Genomic DNA, 15,120 nt, shown 5'->3' with positions numbered 1-15,120 from the left:
GATATCTCCCCACGGACCACGTCCCTCTGAATCACACAAATAGAGAGAGAGGAGCAATGGGTGGCGGGGCTGCTGCTCCCCTGCCAGGTGCCCAGTCCCTCCATAGCTACAGATTCAATTAGTTCATTTATTCCTCTCTTGCAGTTAAACTCGAGGATGATTTAACAGGAAAAAATAAGGAGCCTTTTATGCTCAGTCTCGCTGACATCCCGTCCAACACGGCGTCCCTGAGGCTTTCCATGTGAGAGCTGCCCAAGCCCTTGCTCTCTACTGCCATGGGCAGCAGGGCCAAAACCCAAAATACATCTGGAAAGATGCAGAACCAACTTACACGGGCAAAAAATAATGAAAGTCCATTCTTTTCCAGCTCTGGCTTTCCGGGCGAGGGAGGTCTGGCTTGCTTTGCTTGCTTATTTTCTGTTGTTTGCTGTAGCACTGGCTCAAAATATACATCGAGAAGCAGGATTGTCTTTCACATGTTGGTGGATGTGTGATCCTCAAAAACAAATTAGCACCGATTCACTTCTATATAGAGTGCAGCCGTCAGGGAATCACTCCTGAATTCACAGTGAAGGAAAGTAATAATGCTTCCAGCGTGCTAATCCTCTCCAAGAGCAGCCCCTGAACTCTCTCCTGGTGCTGGAGGCACCACTGGAAATTACAATTGTACTGAAAAAATAATAAATAAATACAGAAATTGGCAGGGTTTGTGCTATTCCAGAGGATTTGTACCCTAATGTGGAACTCCCTGTTTAATTAGCACTTCTCTCTGTCTGCATCTCCTCCTCCTGCTCTCAAGCTAGAGAAAAAGGGGGGAAAAAGGAGGTCAATGGTGGAAGTGGCTGTGGGATTGAAACTCGGCTATAGAAACTTGTTTAATTTAAATGCTTCTTTCAGGATTAACACACGCAGAAGCAGAGGGAGTGTAGAGTGTGTTTTCCCAGCATAATCTGCTCTGCTTAACCCCAGTTCTGAGCACACCTTCCACAGCAGGGATGTCCTTGGTGGAAAAGTGCAGTGGGATGCTGCTGGTCCTGTAGCTGCAGGTACAGGGAACACCCCCAGTACCTCAGGGCAGGTTTAGGAAAAGATTATTTAAATCAGAGGCTGGGCTGGTGCTTGCAGCAGATGGATACAGATTATTGGGATGGGATGGGATGGGATGGGATGAGATATTTCTGTTGGAAGGGACCTACAATGATCATCTTCTCCACCTGTCCAAAAAGCTAAAGCTTGTTATTAAGGGCACTGTCCAAAAGCCTCTGGAATACTGACAGCCTTGGGGAACCAGTCACCTCTGCAGGAAACCTGTTCTAGGGTCTGACCACCCTCTAAGTGAAGAAATGCTTCCTAATGTCCAGTCTAAACCTCCCTTGGTGCCACCATTCCTACATGTCCTGTCCCTGGACATCAGGGGAGGCAAACAATCCTCTTTTCCTGGTCTCCTTTCCCTGCTGCTGCAGGGTTTATTGTCCCTGTATCTCACCCCACTGTGCACCTCAAAAGCCACTGGGACCTTTTTGGAGTGCAGGAATGCTGGAGGGAAAGGCACATCTCTCTGACATGGATGAGTCAAATCCTTGGGTGCTGCTGTGGCTGGAGGTGTCACTGGACACCAGGATGCTCCTGCTTCTCCAGGAGAGAATGGCATGGACCAGGGAACACCCTGAGCAGGATTCCAGGCATGGAGAGGGGTTCCACTGGCTACTGGCACTGCTGCCCTGACCCCAGCATCCTCTGCTGGTCTCCAGCACAGGACAGGGCAGGACTTGCCAGCAGCCTGCAGTGAAGTTGGGATAGAATTTGGCAAAGGATAGGGAGATCTCAAGGTCCTTGAGAAGGGACTAATAATTCCAATTGCCCTCAAGGAAAGAGAAATACAGGAGGATGACTTGAGCTTAGTGCATTGTCTCAGGGGATCATCAGATACTTCCACTCCCTTTTTGTCCTGAGGTGACAAGTTTTCCTTCCCATTCACAGAAATGCAAAGCAGTTCATTCACAGCAGTAATAATAACGATGTCCTTTGTAAAACAGCCGGGGAGTGAACCCTTCGAGGTGCTTTACAGCAAAACAATTGCAGATGAAATGACAAAACCCACCCCAGCTGAGCACCGACCAGATCGGTATCAAACGCTGAACAAGCTCATGTGTAGAGAAAGCAGATTCACCAGCTCGTTTCCCTGCCAGCAGCTGGCCAGGAGCTACGGAGGGTTTCTTTAGGATCAGAAATACAGCCAAAACAGAGCAAATATGAGATGGAAGAGCAAAGTGACAGCTGCCCAGGCTCGCAGTGCACGCTCGGCTGCCCCATCCAGCCCACATCCACGGGAGATGGAAAAACTGGAGGCTGTGGAAAAGCCGGGATGCTCGGGATGGATTTTTACCCGGCTGGAGCTGGGAGGGGACAGCGACCCGACCCAGGGAGGCAAGGATGGTTTCTTGCAAGCATGGCTAATAGGGAGGGCATTAGTCCTATAAACTTGTAATCCTGCTGAGGTCCCGACCCCAGCAGTGTCCTGTGCCATTCAGATCCACAAGCGAATTCTGTACCGTGCCGCGTGGGCTCCCTTTCATCATCTCTTTTCAGCCTTCCTGCATCTGAGATTTACTGGATGTCCTTGTGTTCGGTGGAGAAGAGGGCAAATTGGAGCCTGTCGTGTACCTTCTTCCTCATTCAGCAGCACATCATTCTGCCTGCAGCAGGGGGGAAGGAGACGGGCGGGCAGGCATCAAAGCTGCCGGCTCTGTCACATTTTCTTCCCCCCAACCAAAAAAGAAGTGTTGGCGTCATTTGGAGCCCAGCCCACAGCCTCAAGTCTCTCTCCCACACCCGAAAAGAGCAGCAGCACCTTTCCCTGTGCCCTTGGTCTCCTCTCAGGGCGATGCCATCAGCCCTCCAAGTGAACATCCCTGCGGGTCACCAGCCGAGTGAGCACCGCAGATCCCAGCAAAACCCCTTCCCAGCTGGAGACGTGAGCCATGAGCACTGCTGCCTTTCAGAGACCTCTCCTGTGCTTTGCACTGAACTTTTTACCAGCTCATGAAAAAGGCAGTGATAAAAGCAGAGCAGTGTGAATAGCTGTGCTGTGCTGCTCCTCTGCCCGGCATCCGGGGACGTTCGGAGGCTTAATGAGCCAGTGGGAAATGCCATGTGCCCAGTTGGATGCTGGGCATTGTCACCATCCCACACAGCTCTTAGGGTGTGTGGGGATGTGGGGGACTGAGGACTGAGCAGCAAATGCTTTGTCAACCCCTGAAATCTGGATGTTTGGAGCAGCTGGCTGCTGGGAATTAATGCACAAGAGATGAACGTGGTCAGGACACGGCACTCTGCTAATATCCTGCTTTGTCTAGCTCCAGTGCCGGTATTCCAGCCCAAAATATCCCCCTGAACATCCCTCTGGGAATGGACTGTGTGGAGATGCTGCACATCCCCCAGCACCACGCAAGTGCCTGCATTAAAAGCTTAATAAAAATAGCTTGATAACGGGATGTGTTCCCATCAGCGGCAGCTCCCGAGCCCGCCGCCGATCCCTGAGCCTCCAACACTGCAAGGCCAAGTAATTATGGGATGGGGGCTGCAAGGTCTTGACAGTCTAATTTCTACTAATTACAGCCCGTGCAGGATCCTGTCACTGTGGAAAGGGGAGATGGGAAATCGTTGCAGGGCCAGGAAGATGCTGAAGGTTGGTGAAAACTGGCAGCAGCCAAAACATCTGGACTGGCACAGCAGGAAAGGGTTTATGGTGAGGAGCAACAGGTTGGGCTGGATGGAGTGATGGGGATGTTCCACCCTCCTCATCCTCCTCCTCCTCCTCCTCAGGTTGTGTTGCTCGAATGCACATTTTGAAAAGTTAAGAGAAATCGCAAAGAGCGGAAATCGGCAGTTTTAAGGGAAAAGAAAAGAAAACAAAAATAAGATCTTGGCAGAAGGATAAAGGAAGGCAACTGAAATGCTCATTAAAACTGAGGGGCCCCATTTTGCTGTCCAAGTGGCCACATCTCTGGAGGCTCCCAGCTCCTTTGAAATGCCTTGTCAGACAAAGTCTTTCATCCTACCTGATTCTGGCTAAATTCATGGACCCAGAAATTTTCACTGCAAGCGTGAAAGACGCAGCAACTCCATTCTGACTTTTCACTTCCCATCTGATCGCTGTTGATACAATTTATTCCTATGACAGCATCTGCTGCTTTCATGGGTTTTTTATTCTGAAGTACAACTCGTCTTTGTTAGTCCCATTTTCAGGCCTTTCATCATTTGAGTCACAACATAAAAGGCATTTAAACACTCCTGCTTGGAAACCAGGCTGGGAGAGGCTGGGAGCAAGGAGATGCCATGTCTCCCCAGTCCCAGCCCTCCCCTGGCACGGGATGGGTTGTCCTGGTGTGTCACAACCCCTTCGTGCTCCCACATGCCTCCTGCTGAGTGATGGGAATGCTGTGGCTCCATTTTGGAGTGATGCTGTGAAATCCAGGTTTGCTTTGAGGTGCAGAGCCCTGTAGAGCACATCTCTGTTGAGGCAGCATCTCTCTCACCTAGCACTGACCCAAGGAGTGTTTCCAGGGGCTCTGTGCCCTCCTCATCAGCCAAATCACTCATTAGACAATTAATTGCTTTTTGTTCTGCAGTTCCAGACCAGGCTGGGGTGCTCAGCTCTGCATGTCCCTGTGGCTGGGGGGCTCTGCCACCCCTCTGAACTCACCAGGGACCCTTGTCCCCACCAGTGCCAGCAGATCCCGCTCTGCCCTGGCATCTGCCGAGCTGCTGGAGGCACCAGGGAGTTCAGAGCTACCCACAGAAATCTGGAGTCTAATAATAGCTCCATGGTGTTGCACCAGCAGAGAGCTGGAACAGCCACGTCTGGCAGGGAGAGGCCACTGCTGGCTGCCTGTGCCTGCCCGGGCTCCTGCCTGCTCAGCTGGAAGAACAACAACGCCTTCCCCGGGATCCTCCTCCCTCTGCTCCCCCTGCAGCCCCTGCTGCAGCTCACAGACCACTCTGCTCATTTCAAGGATTCCCTGTCACAGCAGCATGGCTCACACCTCTCCCCCATGGGGAATGGGGCTCCACGCCTGTGACAGGTTTGGACCATGGAAAAGCCACTGGGGGCTGCCCACAGAATGGGCAGGACTCGCCCACCCCACCCCTGCACGAGCATCTCTGGGATGTGGTGGGCTGCCCCCCTCCTGCTTTCATTCCCCTGCCATATTTTCCACTCCAGCAGGCATTGCTGGCACCTGAGCATCCTCCAGCAAAATCCTTCATCCCACCTGGTATCTCTCACCCTGGATGCCATCCCTTGTCCCCCAGCTCCCAGGAAAGTGAGCGCAGCTGGAAACTGTGCTGCTGCTTATTGGAATAACCTTTTTGGATTCATTTAGTGCTGCTTGCTTCCACCCCACCTTTCCATCGTCAGCACTTTACTAATTGCAACTTTTAACTCGTTGTGCCCAGGCAGCCCAAGAGCAGCTGCTGCTGTAAGGAATGGGGTCCCTCTGCACCCCATCTCTCCTTCCTTCTCAAATAAAGGGTCAACCTAGTGAAGAGTGAACACCACACCAGCCTGCACAGCTCCTGCTCCCAGCCCACCCCACAGACTTCCTGCTTTGGGAAAAGATCATCCTGGAAGACCAAAAATCCACGAATGCCAGGCAAAATCCCAGCCACCACCTGGGAGCATAAATCAGTGCACGGCTGGGCAGGGAAGAGGCGAGAGATCCCGACGGCTATCGGAGCTCTGTCTGCTGAGACTTATTAAATTATGGCTCTCCAGTTCAGCATCTGAGCCCGGCGCGCCGGGGACGGGCCGGGAGGGGGGTGGGCTGCAGCCCCCTAATTCAATCACGGGGCAGAGGCGATGGGGAAGAGGAGCTGTGGCTGTCAACAAGGAGAGAACGAGGCTCTCACAGCCTTCCTGGGTGGCTCTGCCCACTGACCCCTCACAGCTGCATTTCCCAGTGCACTGGGAATGGCTCCCTCTCACTGTTAGGGGATGGGGTCTGGTGTGGCATTAGTGCCACCACTCAGGATTGCACTGATCCAAGGCCATCTGCACTGAAAGGTGGGATGATGCCAGCACTTCTGTCCAAAGAGAAAACAAACCAAGAAACTGCATTTTCAGGAAACTGAGGTGCTTTTTACTTAAGTGCAAGAGCAGGGCAGGGGGAAGATGAGACAGTTTCCCAGCTGACACCATGAACCAGCGAGTGTAACTAAAACTTGGGAATGCTTTGCACAGGGGTCCAGGCACTATGGTGATGCCCATGGCACTGCAACCTCCGCAGCTGCTCAGAGGGATGAGGACAGAGGGACACAACCATGTAGGAAAGAGAGGAGAGAGCTGGGAAGGCAGACGCTTTCCCTGAAAGCATTTCCAAGGTCATCGCTTAGAAGTGGAGCAGAGAGAGGATTTGGCTCAGGCAGGGGAGCGGGACCACGCCGGGATGCTCAGTGGGAGGCAGACGAAGGCCCAGCTCCCACGCCAGCACCAAATTACAAATTAGCCAGGCAGGAGCTCAGTGAGGCACCCAGACAAGGTCACGGTCCCACCGGAGCGGCTGCGCCGGCTCCTGCCTCCACGGCAGCAAATTCAATCGTGGCGAATAACAGAGTGGAACAAAACCCAGCAATGCAATAAAATCTCCCCGAGCCTTGTTCACCTGCAGCCCGAGCAGCCGGGGCTCACACAGGACGTGGCACGGCCTCTGGTTGCCTCTGCAGGGCAGCCTCGTGTCTGGGGAGCTGGGCAAGGGGAGGGAGGGTTTGAAATTACTCTGGGTGAGGTTTCAGAGGGTGACAATTCATCCTGAGGCTCACCACGGGAAGAGGAGGATGGGTTTGTGAGCAAGGGAGAGCTGCTGATTCCTTAAGAAGCAGGGAGGTGAAATCCAATTGTGCAGCATCCAGGGCTGCCATTAACCTGTCTGTGTACTCCTGCATCCCTCCTTGCCCAGCAGCCCAGCACTCACTGCCCCAGCACACAGGGATTTGTGTGTGCCTGCCACAGCACACACAGCCCTGCCACAGCAGGCTTTCCTCCAGGGCTTCACACTGCTTCCAAAATGGAGCGCTGGCTAAACGTCCCCTGGTGAGCTGGAACTGATTCCTGGAGAAGGAGAAATGGTGGCAGTGTGATGGGAGACTGCAGGAAGAGCTGCTGGGGCAAACCACAGCTCCAAACTGAGCTTTGAGGAAAGACAATGGCATGGACTTCCTTGCAGGAGGGTCCTCAGGGCATCCCTTGGGGATACCCCTTGGGCATTCAGCTTGTAGTAACATCTCCATCGAGTGTTTAGATCTTTATGGCAGCTTTTGGAAGCACAGATGGGTTTGTGACAGGGTTGCACGTTCCTGGAGGAGGCAGCCAGGTGGGCATTAGAGGGGTTTGCACTGCCAGGCATTCAGCTGGAGCCCCCTCAGATGTGCCAGCAGTGGCTGACAGGAGGGAAAGGCAGGATCTGGACTGGCTGTGCTCAGCCCCACACTCTTCCCAGTCCATGAGAGCAGGCTGGTGGAGAAGGGAAGGGAGAGGAGAGGTGGGGAGCAGGGAGGAGGTGCAGCCAGCCCCACCAACCACCTCGCCTCTCTGCATCCCAGTTCCATTTGCAGATTTATTAAATCGAGAGCCAATTCCGACATAATTTCTTTCAAGCAGCTCCACCTCGCAGGTGTGCGGAATTTATTTGAGATAAAGAAAACCATTACAGAGAGACAGCAATCTTCAAAGACCACCTCGGAGACCTGAGAGAAATAAAAACACTAGCCCGTGCAAATGTGCAATTAAGTTTCAGAATACTCCTGCTCCATGAAAAGCTCCGTCCCTGCAGAGAACAGGCCTTTAAGGCAATTTTCCCAAACCCTATTCAGCATTCACTCAAAAACGCCTTTTTAAAACAACATGTGATTTTTTTTCCCCCTCCCTGCCTCACTCCTCCTCCTCCCTGCACTTGCTCCATCACTTCCAGGTGGGACACAGACAGCTCTGGTGGGGATGTGGTTCCTCCCCATTTGGAGGGGGACATAAGGCACAGGAGGGGTCCCAACCACACAGGCACAGCTCTGTCACAACCTCCAGTCATGTCAGACCCACAAACCAGGAATTTTTAGAGCTACTCTTGTTATTCAAGGAGACCATGACACCGGCATGGCCCCGCCTGGGGACAATTTGCCAACAATTCCCAGTTGAAGGATCTTCATATCCCTTATTCATGGGTCATTCTCTGCTTGGTGATTAATTAAAAATGCATAATTAACCTGTGGAACGCACTGCCATGAGGTATCGGGGAGGCCAGGAGCTTAGCAGGATTCGGGGGAGGATTATATGTTTAAATGGATAATGAGAACATCTGGTGGTACATTAACAGGGATGAAGGAGAATTAGGGAGAAGAGCTTGGCCTGCTGCCGGCACAGGGTGCAGGGGGCAGCCACGGGGCTGGTTCAGCCCCAGACACACCAACACACCCCTGCACCCTTGGGAAGCGTGATTTTGGGAATGAGTGGGTGAATTCTGGGGAACAGGGCAGTGACAGAGGTCACTGTTTGCCTTTGGGTTGGAGGTGGCTGCCTGGGACAGCAGGATGGTCACAGTGCTGCCAGAACACACAACCCAGCAGCCACCTCTTGTCCATGGGCACCAGTGGCATCACCCTGAGCCCTGGAGACACCTTGATAAATCAGCCACAGTGTCCTTAGAGCCCCAGGAGAGCATCCATCAGCTGCAGCACTTCCTGCAGGTGACACCAGGCTTGCATGCACAGTCATCCATGCTGCTGGTGCCGAGCTCTCAAGTCGTGGCACGCGACCAAAAATCCAAGGAAAGTGCAGGAGACACAACACCAAGCCTCACTCAGCCTGGCCTTGCAGGGTATCCCAGCTCAAGGCAGTGCAGCCCATGCAACAGGCAGTTCCTGGGGGTCTCCAGCTTCTGAACATGTGGCTTCCAGGACTGAGTATGTCACACACCTTGTGGCAGCATCCCTCACCCACCCAGGCTCCACAAAGAGTCACAGACACCACCCACCATCCCCTTTGCACAGTGGGCACAGACCATGTGCTCTGCTTCACTTCTTTACCCCCAGAAAAAAAACTCAGAAGTTTTCTTAGAAAAGCCTGGCAGCCAAATCCAGCAGCTCCGAGAGCAAACTCCGGGCTGACGACAGGATTACTAAATCCTGTCAGCAAACAGGGCTCAAGCAGCTGCTCTTTTGCATTGTAAATCTGCAGCTCCACCGTTAGCACCAACTGATGGTTGTGCAAGGCCTGGGAACCACAACTTATTGGGGTGAAAAGCACTGAGGGCTCTCAGCAAAGAGAACTGAGGGTATCCTCAAGACACATCTCCCCAAGAACTGAGGGTATCCTCAGCTCCTCATCCCACTGCCTCACCAGATTCCTGCTTTGCAGCAGCTTGGAGAAGGACGGGATGCCCAGCCCTCCCAGCAGGACTCTGGATGCTCTCCATGTCCCTTCACCATCTTGCAGGTGATGCCACCGACTCAGCGAGATTGGGCAAGCAGAGGGATTTTGGGTGTCGTGGCCCCTCTGGACCTGCTGCTGGTCCCCTGGGACGAGGTGGCTGCAGCACATCGTGCTCAGCCTGCCGAGCACAGCCAGGGCCTGCCGGGCCGGGGTTAATCTCGTTGTCACACTTTCCCTCCTTCTTGCTGGCTCGGCGCGCTTTGACCCGCTGTGAAATTGTGGCCAACAGCACTGAATATTTTAAGAGCAGCAATGCAGTGATGGCCGCACGGAGGAGCAGCAAGGCAGGCCGGGAGCTGGGCTGGGCCCTCACCTCCCCCCCGCCACCACCAACCCATTAGCACAGTTCAGGGAAACCTAAAAAATTCAAAAGACACTGAAATATGCAGCATTTTTGCTCTCTCTGGAAATGACGCGCTTCGCTTCCCAGATGCTCCCGAGCAGGACGTTGTAAATAAGAAGCTTTATGACACAGAGGGTGTTGCCAATGGGGCTGTGGGATGCTGCAGAGCCCAAATTGATGCCCCAGTCCTCGTCCTGCACCCCACTGGGGACAGAGATATGCTTGGGGTTGGAACAGACCTGCATTGCCATCAATGCCCATCCTCATTAGCGCAGTGCAGCCAGTAAAGGAGCTTCCCCTCTCCACTCTCCATCCTTGGAGCTTCCCCTCTGCACTCTCCATCCTTGGCCTCTGCTGGCTGCTCCCTGCCCCTTTTCCCCCCTGGGATATCCCTGGGTGCATCCCTCCTCCCCTCGGCCGGGCGGGACGCGGGTGCCGCAGGACCTGACGCAAACACCTGTCCTCAGCACTTCTGCTATCTGGGGCACAGCAGAGCAGCAGCAGTGAGGAATTAAAAAAAAAAAAAAAAAAAAAAAAAAAAAAAAAGGAGCAGCTCTATTTGCATAAACCTCCCAAAAAAGAGGAGCTGGAGCCTGAGCCTGGAGAGCTGGAATATCAGCTGGAGCTGATAGGAAGTGCAATAAGTATTTGGGAAGCATCACCTGGACCTGGGCATGTTCTGCCACCAGGTCCCTGCATATCCCCAAAGTGCTGCCCCAGGGCTTGACACCCCATCTAGGAGTGACACTGGGACACTTTTGTATGCAGGTCTTAAGAGGGCAGATTAATCGCCATGTGCTGGATCTGTCACGCGCAGGGATATATATTCTTCCCGGAATTTACAAGTAGTTCTGTCTGAGAAATAAACAACTGGAGATAAAAATTACATTGTCACCGTGCAGGTGTGATCGATGGGCAAGACAAGCCCTCGGAGTGCCAGCGAGGTGCCACTGGCACAACCCACCCAGGCAGTGCCAGCACCTGGGACAGCTGGGACATGCCAAAGGGACTCCAAGAAAGGCACTGGGATGTGCTCCACCAACCCCTGTTGTGTCTCTGTCCCAAAAGCCAGGAAAAGTGGGAAAAAGCCACCAAGGCCATCCCCAAGTGAAGCAGATGCCAAACCCTGCAGAAAACAATGCTGGTAATGGTGACAAGAATGCAACTGTGGGAAGATGCCTGGAGCAAAGCAGCCAGTGGCACAGGGGGCTTCAGCCCCCAGGTCAGCTCCTTGTAAAAGCCTCTTGGGCTTTGTCTCAAGCCCCAAATCCTCCTCCACAGTTTGTTCCCAAGGTCAGCAATGGGCAAAACACAGAGCCAGGCTGGCAGCTACAGGATTCCCCAGGGATGTGAGAGAAGGATTGATGCAGTTTACACCAAGCCCCTTTCTAGTTTGGTTTCTCCTTTATGCTTCTCTGCTCCCTGTGGCTGAATTGCCTTGGCCTGGCTTGTCATGGAGTGACAGAGCACATTGCCTGCTGGGGTCACTCCCTGGGGAGGGACAGGCAGTGGCTTCCTCACAGTTTAAATCTGAATTCACACTGAAAGCACTGAAAAAACTCTGCGTGGATCCTCTTCCCAGCCCTCGGCATCCTGAGGAGTCATGACTCGGCTCAGCCTGCAGGGATGGAGATCCCAAAACCATCTGGGGACATCCAGCTGCCCCTGAGGCGGGTGCCTCGCTCCAGGCTGGCACCCAGCAGCTGGTCCAGCAACTGCCTTCAGTCTATTAATAAAGCTGGAGCAGCTGGTGGAGCATCCACCGCACCAGTCCTCGGGATTTATCCACACTGCTCTGCCTTATCAGCCATGCTTTTCACAAGCACTTAAATTCAGGAGGAAAAGGAAAAAGTGAAATCAGATAGAAATGCAGGTCTGTTTGCTGTTTTCTCCAATGAAATGGTTCTGGGTAAACAGCAGACGCCTTTGATGAAATCCCAGCAGGCTTAAACAATAAAGCTGGTTACAAACTCAATCTGGCGCAGATATCAGATCTGAAATTGTTTCAAAAAACATGTCAACATTTTCTAATGCTGCTGCAAAACTTCCTCGGCACTTTGCCACAAGCTGCATCTGTGACGCAGGACCTGCACCGCTGTCCCAGCTCCTGCTGCCACTGCTGCACTTCCCAGGGGGAGTCCTGCCCTGGCACCTCTGCAACCCTGCTGGGACACCCTGAGCTGCAGGAAGGTGCTCAGCAGCATCACCTGGGAGGCAGGAGATGCACATTCCCAGCGCTGTGCTTGGAGCACACTGGGCTGTTTTCCATTTGCAATCCCCAGGCACAGCCTGGGTGAGGCTTTGCAGTTCTGGAGGTCTGGCAGGGTGGGCATTCCTCTCATCACATTTCAGGGGTGGAATTCAGCCATGGGTTCATCCCAGGCACCACCAAGGACAATTGACTTTTCCATGGAAAAACAATTTGCAAAGCTGTATGGTGGCAGAGAAGCACAGCCTGGTGCCCCTCCTGGGTTCTGCCTCCTGTGTGCCACCCCTGCATCCTGCTGGGACACCAGGGCAGGATGAGGCTGCATGGGCATGCACAGGTCCAGCTCATGGGATGTCTGGCTGCAGGCAAAGCTTGGTCCCTCTCCTACACTCACAGGTGTGAGCACAGGCTGGTGGGCACAAGAGGCACTGTCCAGAGCAGGGCAGCTGGGTCAGGGTGACAGAAAATATGTGGAGCTAGAGCACAGTGCTGGCATTGCCAGTTACCTGGCGCTGGTACTTCCCAAACTCTGTCAGCACTCGGGGTCTCTGGAGGACACCAGGGGATGCAGCTAAGGAGGTGAGAGGCTGAGGAGGAGGAGGAGGAGTCACACCTGGTAACACTACAAACATGGACTCTGTCTTTGATCTAGTTAAAAATACCAGAGCCAAAAATACCAGAGTTAAAAATATTGGTCAGCACAAGCTCTAAAGGTACTGGGGTCTCCCAAAGGCTCCCACTTTCATCCACATGGGATCTGCTCCACAAGTGTGAGGGAAGACACACTCATCCCACGTTGCATCCAGCCCTACACACAGCCCATCCCACCTGAGGAAACCCCCAGCTCTGACACAGCAGAACCTTCATCCCTCCCAGGAACTGGAAATGACAAAGGGGACGCAGGAGAGGAAAAACGAGGGAGAGGATGAGGAGGGCAGGCAGCCCTGGGGGCGCAGGGAGCCGAGCCTGAGCTCCGGAGCAGCACGGGGGATGTGCAGACCCGACCCCTCGGCGGAGGTTGCCTTTGCCATCGATCCCTGTTGCACTCAGGCTCATTAGGGCCGGGGAGCTGCTGCGAGCGGCTGCAGGAGGAGACAGACGGGGGGAGCGCTCGCTGTGGCTCCCTGGATCGTATTAAATATTTACTTTGTTTTGTTTTGTTTTTCCCAGCTATATTGATCAGAGATGGAGTGGTGGGGGGGGGAAGCAAGGGGGTGCTGTTGGATGCTGGGAGGGAAAAGCAGAGGCAACGACTGAGCTGGGAAACGGGGACAAACCTGTCAGGGCGTTCCCGAGGGATTCACCTGCTTTCCCAGAGCTGTCACCCTACAGAGATGCTCCCTCAGAGCCATTCATCCCCTTCGGGGTCGGGATGGGCATCACCAGCACACGGGGGCTGCAGTGGGACAGCTCCCACTCCCATCCCACACCATCCCGTCTCCAGGGATGCAGGACGGGGGGATGCCCAAGAGGAAAGCATCTCATAACTTGGGGTATCCCCCCACCCCGGGCCGGGAGGTGCCCCCCGCATCCAGGCTGGGCCCCGGGAGCGGCCGCGCAGTCGGCACTGTTTCTATTTCGAGAGGAGCTCTACTGGAAAAGGAACAAAAGCCGAGGGAAGCTATAAATAGCCGCCTCCTTCACACCAGCGCCTCCTCCGCCCCAGCATCCCGAGGCCGGGGGGGTCCCGCAGCCCGGCCCGGGCTCAGCCCCACCGCCAAACCCCCCTCCACATCTTCGAGCCAACATCTCCATCTGAAAACCAGAGGGAATAATAAGCCGGGGAATATCTGCCGCCGAAGCAGAACTGGCTCTGAGCAGCGGTTTGCCAAGTTACCCGGCGGCTCTGCCCAGCCACAGCCCCGCTCCCCGCGGGATTTGCCGCTGCCCAGCCGGGCTCTGCACCCAAAAACACCCCGCGGGGACGGATTCCACCACCTGGGGATGCTCCTCCTGTCCCTGGCCCTGTCTGCGGCACGCAGGGAGCAGGAAGAGCCGAGTGGCTCGGGAAGACCTACTTTCAAGGCTTTAATCCTTTTTGCTTAAAGAATCTTTTTTTTCTCTCTCTCCCCTCTCTTTCTTTTTTTCCCTTTCTTTTCCTTTCCACGCGGCAAAGATGGGGTCTGATCAGAGGAGAGACGCAGGGAGCTGACAAGCTGCGGCGTACGGAGAGAAAGGAGAAAGAAATACATATTTATTACCCTCAATTATTAAAAAATAGATAGCAGCAGATCTTAGGCCCTGGCAGAGGCACTGCAGAGTCGTTTGTCTGAGGACTATTTTGTTTTTTAAATTCCATTGAAATTATAATACGCTGGGCTTGTTAGCACAAACACCCCGGCACATCCCTGCCGAGGGGGGATCATCCCGACCCCTCTGCTGCCTCTGGTGTGCTTCCCGCAGGGTGGCTGTATCCAGCACCCGATGGGATGCCGAATTTGCAGGCAGCAGGGAGGGAAGGAGGGAGGCTCAGGGAGGCAGGAGCTGGCAGCGGATGCAGCCGGCAGCCTTTGTCCCACTCTGCCTTCACCCCGCGGCGATCAGCAGGGCTCTGCCCGGTGCGAGCACACACACGGACACCTAGCTGGGTGAAGGTCTCACGGACAAGATCTCACCCAGGTCACCTCGGGCCAAAAAAACTCGCCGTGACATTCTCCGCGCCCAAGGACGCGCTTTGCACCCCTCGGGTGGCACCGTGGGGGTCCCGCGGTCACGGGGATGGGGTTTCCCCAAGCAAGCCAATGCAAACGCTGGTGCAAATGCAGCTGGAAAAAAATAGAAAGCGGTTCCCAAGTGCGGCACACGGGGCTGGCGGAGCCGCTGGCACCTCCCCTCCGCTTGCAGGGCTGCTCCAAAAGGAGCCCTGCCTGAGCAGCAGCAGCCAAATTCCCTCCCCAGTAAACAGCGGCTGCATCACTGTGTGATGGTGATGCCGGGACTTGGGGAGCACGTGGAGCACCTCTGACACCCTCCGGCTCCAGCACCGCGCTCTCCCTTCATACGGGATCTGTTGGGATGCGCTGGACCACCACGGACCTGCTGTGCCATCACCTCTCCAGGGCCAAATCCCGCTGCCACCCCAGCCGA

At 54.3% G+C, this 15,120-nt stretch overlaps 1 protein-coding gene across 2 annotated transcripts in view; it reads right to left on the bottom strand.

Moving 5' to 3' along the window:
* Nucleotides 1-15,120, bottom strand: part of RTN4RL1 (reticulon 4 receptor like 1) — a 31,083-nt gene that overhangs the window by 11,245 nt on the left and 4,718 nt on the right. The window contains exon 1 of one of the 2 annotated variants that reach the window (XM_079325112.1): nt 332-1,117. The exons of the other annotated variant lie outside the window; for it this stretch is intronic. The gene's annotated coding sequence lies outside the window, so the exon portion shown is untranslated. Of the gene's footprint in view, nt 1-331; nt 1,118-15,120 lie in introns of those variants that run through there. 2 annotated transcript variants of the gene reach the window in all.

Source organism: Erithacus rubecula (assembly GCF_903797595.1).
Source record: "Erithacus rubecula genome assembly, chromosome: 22".
In the NCBI taxonomy this organism is placed as follows: Eukaryota; Metazoa; Chordata; class Aves; order Passeriformes; family Muscicapidae; genus Erithacus; species Erithacus rubecula.
This window is presented reverse-complemented; position numbering and strand designations above follow the sequence as displayed.